At 54.1% G+C, this 6,993-nt stretch overlaps 1 pseudogene; it reads left to right on the top strand.

Moving 5' to 3' along the window:
• The first annotated feature begins 1,587 nt into the window (after window positions 1-1,587).
• LOC119792449 lies at window positions 1,588-5,750 on the top strand (annotated as a pseudogene).
• Window positions 5,751-6,993: the final 1,243 nt, after the last annotated feature.

Here is a 6,993-nt window from a genome sequence, read left to right as displayed (position 1 = left end):
AGAGCACAGTGACTCAGGCTGACACAGCCGGAGTAAGGAGCCAAGAAATCTACTATCTGCATCCTGTTCGCCACAACTCCTCTGCTGCATGAAGAACGACACTTTAACATCTCTGTGGGGGCTTGCTTTTCAAAGGCTTCCTAGACTTGTTAATAGTGCCGTTGTTTAATGTAGTATATCTGCTACTTCAGTGCCTACGTGTTGAACATTTGCAAGTCAGACTTTATGTTTCATTCTGTTCCTAACCCCCATGCCCCTAATAATCTCTTTCTTCCTCAGTCCGCTGTGTTGAATAAGTCAAAAGGAACGTTTGGATGCTCTGTTGAAATATTCAGGTAGTAATCATAACATGAAGGGCTAGCTGCTTAAAATCCTCACCTTGAGGTGTGACAATGAAAGAGAAAGACATGAAGAAAGTGGAAACAAATGCTGCAGGATGTCAGAGCTTAACTCAAGAAGAAAAAGGTGCTAAATTGTGAAATATTTTATAAAGTATCAGCGTGAGGTTGTCATATTAAATCGGCTGTGGGTTATGCAGCTTTAGGGCGGCGTGCACTTTAACTATTGTTTGTCTCTAAAATAGTTGTTCCTCGCCTCACACTTCAAGGCCACATAAAAAATGCATGACTATCAGCTTTATCGGGTATTCATTAGTCCCTATTTTGAAACTGAACTATATTTACATAAAGTTACATTTATGGGGTTAAGATGAAAGAAAATCAAGAGTTCTTTTTCATAATATTCACTCGTTGTCTCGCTATGGGATGCAGCCTCCTGCAGCCCTGATAGAAGCATCTATCTCAATCTGCCAATCCTGATTGGCCGGTGGAAGTGCCCGTCATACGCCACGCCCCGTAGCTCCGACTACTAAAGCGTGTGCGGATCACGGCACTCCAATTCAAAACCTCTTCTCACCTGAGAGCTTATCTCACGTTGGAGCCTTCTGCTAGCTTAACTGCCCACAGACGGACCTTGCTAGTTTCCGTCGCCGGACGCTAGCACTGTGCTCTGGCTTCTGCCCCGTCCGCTCACTCCAGACCGGACCGGTATCCTTTTGTCTCTCTTCACGGCGGAATCCCTCTCGGCTCCCCTCCATGGACGCTCGAGTCGGACGAGCATTTAGCACACCAGCTACTTCCTCGACCCCGCCACGCTAGCACGCCAGCTAGCTACGGTTCCTTTCCCTACCAGCACTCCAGCTCGTCGGAAAATGGCGACCGTCCAAAACCCCCACGCCAGGGGAGACTACCGTCTTTGTGGCTGCGGGAATAAAATTTCAGGGAAGGACACCCACCCGGTGTGCAGTACCTGTCTGGGAGTCGACCACGCCAGGTTGGCCCTAGAAATTCCCGGCTCCTGTGGACACTGCAAAGTGTTCACGGTTAAGAGCCTCAGACGCAGGCTAGCCCGCCAGTTTAGCGTCTCGGACTGTGATCCATTCCTCCCCACCGCCGCACAAGGTGCAGCCGCGGAGGAGGACGTGGACACAGCTGGGGAAGCTCCGGAGACTGACTCAACTGGGGTGCCCAGTGCGAGCAGCTCCATGCCCCCCCGTTTCCCGAGGAAGACGTGCTGAAAGTCAGCCCCATGGAGGAGGATGACGACACCTCGTTCCTCATATCAGAGGACGAGGAAGAGGATGACACCTTCATGGCCCCAGCACAGCCTGAGAAGCCTAAACCGCCGTGCCCTTCCGCCAAGGAAGACAGGGGAGCGAGCTCACCAGCTCCCTCCCTCCATGTGGACCTGCTCGACGTGTGCAAACGCGCGGCAGAGAAGCTGGAGATCCCCTGGCCGGTCGCAATAGCGGAGCCCACCCGGTCCCGCTATGAAGGCAAACGGCTTCCCCTGGCACGAAATGCGGTGAAGCAGCTTCTCCCTGTCTTCCCCGAGTTGCTGACGGAGCTCTCCAAAACATGGACTAGCTGCCCATACAGCAACAGGAGCCCTATTTCGGGCGCAGCATCCCTCGACTGCGAGGCGATGGACGCCCACGGCCTCCTCTCCATGCCTCTGGTGGAAGTCCCGGTAGCTGCGCACCTCTGCCCAGGCAGCGTGAGCCAGCTGTCTGCAGCTTCCCCTAGGCCCCCCACGCTGCCAGCTAAGCCCGAACGGTTTCAGTCTGCGCTGACCGAAAAGGCATACAAAGCAGCAGCCCTCTCGGCCAGAGCCCTCAGCGCCCTCTCCATCCTCACTGCCTACCAAGCGGAGTTGTTTGGCGCGTCTGCTGAGGAGCAAGACCCGGATGCGTGGGAGGAGATGGCGGTCATCGCGGACCTGTCTCTCCGTATCCAACGTGTCTCGGTCCAGGCCACAGGGAAGGTGATGGCAACCCTCGTCGTCCAGGAGCGAGCGCGATGGCTCAGTCTCGCTAACCTGACCGACAGGGAGCGGGATGACATCCTGGATATGCCGATCGTCCCTGAAGGCATCTTCGGCTCTGCATTGGCCACAATGCAGCAAAGATGTGAGGCAAAGAAAAAGGACAACGAGGCCCTCAAACTTTGTCTCTCTCGGAAAGCCCCTGCGCCTTCACCTCCAGTGCAGTGCAAAACCTTTGCGCAAGCAGCCTCCCAGCCGCCGCGTTTTAAGATACCAAGACGGCCACCACCGCCAGGTCCACCCCCTCCGATGAGGAAGGAGCGCGGAGCCGGCTGGCAGGGGAAACCTGCCTCCATGACCGCTACGCCGCCGCTGCCGCCCACAGCCGCCGCGAGCTCGGTCCCACAGGCAAGGAAGAAAAAGAGGGCGGCCTGACAGCCGCCAGTTCCTCAGTTGGTGCAGCCTGCCGCTCCCCGTTGCGCAGGCCCACCGTTTTGGCTTGTTTGTGCGCACCCCACGCCACCGTTGCCCATCCCAGAGCCAGTCCGCGAGGAGAAGGACATCGCCCCGGAGGTCTGCGCGGTTGCGCCCCGAGCGGAATGTCCACAAGCACAGTCACACACCCTTGTTCAAAGAAAAAATGGTGTCAAAATAAAAATAATAAATCTGTCACAGCCAGGCCACGAGCCGAGGGTGCAGATAATAAAAAAAGCCAAAACAGACAATGCTCTCTCCATAAGCAGGGTGGCCGCTCAGCCCCCTGCAGAGCGCCCCACCGTGCCTCCGGTGGTGCCCGAGAATCATTTCTCGGTTCCACCACAGGGGGGCGCGGGGCAGGAGCCGCAATATGTTCCCCCGCTTTCTCTCAGATGGGAAAGCTGGAGAGCAGCAGCAGCTCCACCGTGGGTGTTGCGCACAATTTCCCGGGGATACAGGCTTCAATTCGCCACTGTCCCTCCCCGCTTCTCCGGTGTAATACACTCACATGCACAGGGAGAATAAGCTCGAGTTTTACGGGAGGAAATTCTCTCTCTGATAGACAAACGAGCAGTTTCTGTCGTATCTCCCGAACAGAGTCTGTCAGGGTTTTATTCCAGATACTTCCTCGTCCCCAAACGGGGGGGGGAGAGGAATCCGCCCTATTCTGGACTTAAGAGCCCTGAACAAATTCCTGCGGAAATACAAGTTCAGGATGCTGACACATGCAGCACTGTTGCGTCTAGTAAGACCGAACGACTGGTTTTCGTCCGTGGATCTGAAAGACGTGTATTTCCACATTCCCATTTATCCCCCTCACAGACAATATCTCCGATTTGCCTTTCAAGGGGTGTGTTACGAATACCGTGTTCTACCATTCGGTCTGTCTCTCAGCCCGAGGGTTTTCATACGGTGCACAGAGGCCGCGGTAGCCCCGCTCAGACGCCGGGGGATACGTCTGGCCACGTATTTAGACGACTGGCTCCTGTTAGCGCAGTCAGAACAGGAAGCCAGGGTTCACACACACATTGTCACAACACACCTGATGGATTTGGGTTTTGTGATAAATATGGAGAAAAGCCACCTATCTCCAACGCAGAGATATGCTTTCTGGGTTTATCCCTGCGCTCTGTTCCGTTCACAGCCCGCCTGTCAGAGGAAAGAGTGACGACTTTCAGAGCGTGCCTTGCACAATTCCGTCTGCACAGGTCTGTCCAGTTCAGACTGTGCCTTCGGTTGCTGGGTCTGATGGCCTCAGCCATCCTCGTGATTCGCCTCGGCCGGCTTCACATGCTGGACTTTCAGCGCTGGGTCGCTTCGCTCCCAATGGAACCCGTGCGTCATGGCGCACGGCGGATAACGGTCACAGCGGACTGTATAACAGCTCTGCGCTGTTGGTGAGCCCCGTCCTTCCTGACCCAAGGGGTGCCTATGGGCACAGTCTCGTCCCGGAAAGTGGTAACCACGGATGCCAGCCTATCAGGCTGGGGCGGCATTCACGAGGGCAGCTCTGTGAGGGGTCGCTGGAGCCAGGCCCTCCAGCGCCTTCACATAAACTTTCTCGAACTTTCGGCGGTGTTTCTTTCTCTGAGACACTTCCTCCCATTCCTCTCGGGTCACCATGTCCTGGTGAGGACGGACAACACGACAACAGTGGCGTATATCAACCGCCAAGGGGGCCTGCGCTCCCGCATGTTGCACAATCTGGCGCGCAACCTGATTCTCTGGAGCAGTGCCCACTTTCTCTCCCTGAGAGCGACGCACGTCCCGGGAGACTTGAACACGGGTGCGGACCTGCTGTCCAGAGGCGCGCCAGTGTACGGGGAATGGACGCTGCACCCACAGGTCGTAGAGCAGATATGGGCGCACTACGGGCGCGCTCAGATAGGTCTTTTCGCGTCCAGGGAAAACGCTCGATGCAAGCTGTTCTTCTCTCTGAGCACTCTGAATGCCCCTCTGGGCGTAGACGCACTAGCGCACGCCTGGCCGCACAAGCTGCTATACGCGTTTCCACCGCTGGCCCTGATACCCCCCACTCTCGCCAGAGTGAGGGCATTCAATCACAAACTGATCCTAATAGCTCCGCACTGGCCAGCGCAACACTGGCTGGCGGAGATATTCCAGATGCTGTGCGCCCAGCCTTGGGAGCTGCCGCTGCTCAGGGACCTGCTCTCGCAGGGTGCGGGGACAGTGTTCCACCCACACCCGGAGCGACTGCAGCTGTGGGCCTGGCCCGTGAGTGGCTTAATTTAACCACTACGGGACTCCCTCAGAGTGTAATTACTACTATCCAAAACGCCAGGGCTCCCTCTACTAGGAGCCTATATGGCTCCAAGTGGAGACTGTTTGAGCGGTGGTGTCTTGAACGGGACTACATTCCTTTTCAGTGTTCTGTACCAGCGATTCTGTCGTTTTTACAGGAACTGATTGATAAAGGAAAAGCTTTTTCCACCGTTAAGGTTTATCTGACAGCTATAGCAGCATGCCATATAGGATTTGGAGACAAAACGGCGAGCCAACACCCTTTGGTTTGTCGGTTTATGAAGGGCGCCTGCAGGCTCCTCCCCATCTCCAGACCTTTGCTGCCTCCATGGGATTTGTCGGTGGTTCTGGAGGGGCTTAAGGGACCCCCATTTGAACCGTTGTTGGGGTCCAGTCTTAAACATCTGTCTCTCAAGACAGTGCTGTTACTGGCCCTGGCCTCTGCGAAACGAGTCAACGACATTCATGCGCTCTCTGTGAACCCCGCAAGTACCCGGTTCGACCCGGAATACACGCGTATGGTTCTGAAGCCCAACCCGGCCTTTGTTTCTAAAGTGGTTGGTTCTTGTTCACCGATCGAGCTAGCGGCGTTCGCCGCCTCCCAAGGTGAACAGCGAGCGCACACGAGGCGGCCCTGTTCGAGCCGTGCGCTCTTATATGGACAGGACGCAGAGCTTCAGGAGGAGTGATCAGCTCTTTGTCTCCTGGGCGGAGCCCCTTAAGGGACAGCCGATCACAAAGCAACGCCTCGCCCACTGGGTGGTGGAGGCTATAGCTTTGGCATATGGAAGCAGGGGTCTGCAGCCCCCGGCGGGTCTGCGTGCACACTCTATCCGCGGGATGGCTGCGTCCTGGGCTTTATTTCGGGGAGTGTCCGTTCAGGACATTTGTTCAGCGGCGAATTGGTCTTCGCCTCTGACTTTTGTCCGGTTCTACATGCTTGACGTGTCTGGACCGTGCGTGGCCAGTGCGGTCCTAGAGTCATAACTGACCTTGCGGACCTTCCCCATCGGCCGGTTCTTGTTCGATTAGCTGTCTGGCAATACGGGAGCTACCATATCCCATAGCGAGACACCGAGTGAATATTATGAAAAAGAACGTTTGGTTATCTAACATAACCCCAGTTCTTAGAATAATATGAGCGAGGTGTCTCGCCAGACGACCCTTCTTGCAGGGCGGCGAGAAGAGGTTTGCTTGTTGAATTGGAGTGCCGGGATCCGCACACGCTTTAGTAGTCAGAGCTACGGGGCGTGGCGTATGACGGGCACTTCCACCGGCCAATCAGGATTGGCAGATTGAGATAGATGCTTCTATCAGGGCTGCAGGAGGCTGCATCCCATAGCGAGGCACCTCGCTCATATTATTCTAAGAACTGGGGTTATGTTAGATAACCAAACTATTTAAAATTACTTGTTGACTCACAAATCTTGATTTGTGTGACGGTAGGTTCCAAAAACACAATTGAAAAAGTGTTAAAAGCAGAGAAAGGCAGATTGGTGTGGACAACAATAACAGCAAGAACATTTTGCTCCAAGTTTGCTTCCGATTGCACCAGAAAATGGAAAGAAGCAGGTTTCTACTATAACAGAGGTTATTACAAAATTTATCCTAGAGTGAATTTATCTGAACTGATTTTCCAGGTAAGAAAAATATGTATTTATCCTCAAGAACATGTTTCTCTATATTCCCAAATATCCGCTATGCTAGTGTTTAGGCTGCCTTTCAGATAAGACAGCAGCTTATGGGTACTCAGAAGTGAGATTTAACCATCTTAAAAATGCAGTTAAAGGTGAAGTGTCTGCAAGTAGGATTAAAGGTTAATTAGCGTTAAATGTCAGCATTCTCTCTCGTTTCTGTGATCTAGGAAGGGCTGAGTTATCAATATAGAGAGGGGACAAAAATGCTGGAGGTAAGCATATATTTCTCAGCATC

Source organism: Cyprinodon tularosa, unplaced genomic scaffold (genome assembly GCF_016077235.1).
Source record: "Cyprinodon tularosa strain WSP-4 unplaced genomic scaffold, ASM1607723v1 ctg42, whole genome shotgun sequence".
NCBI lineage: Eukaryota > Metazoa > Chordata > Actinopteri > Cyprinodontiformes > Cyprinodontidae > Cyprinodon > Cyprinodon tularosa.
Note: the sequence above shows the minus strand (reverse complement) of the source record. Positions and strands in the feature narration are given on the sequence as shown.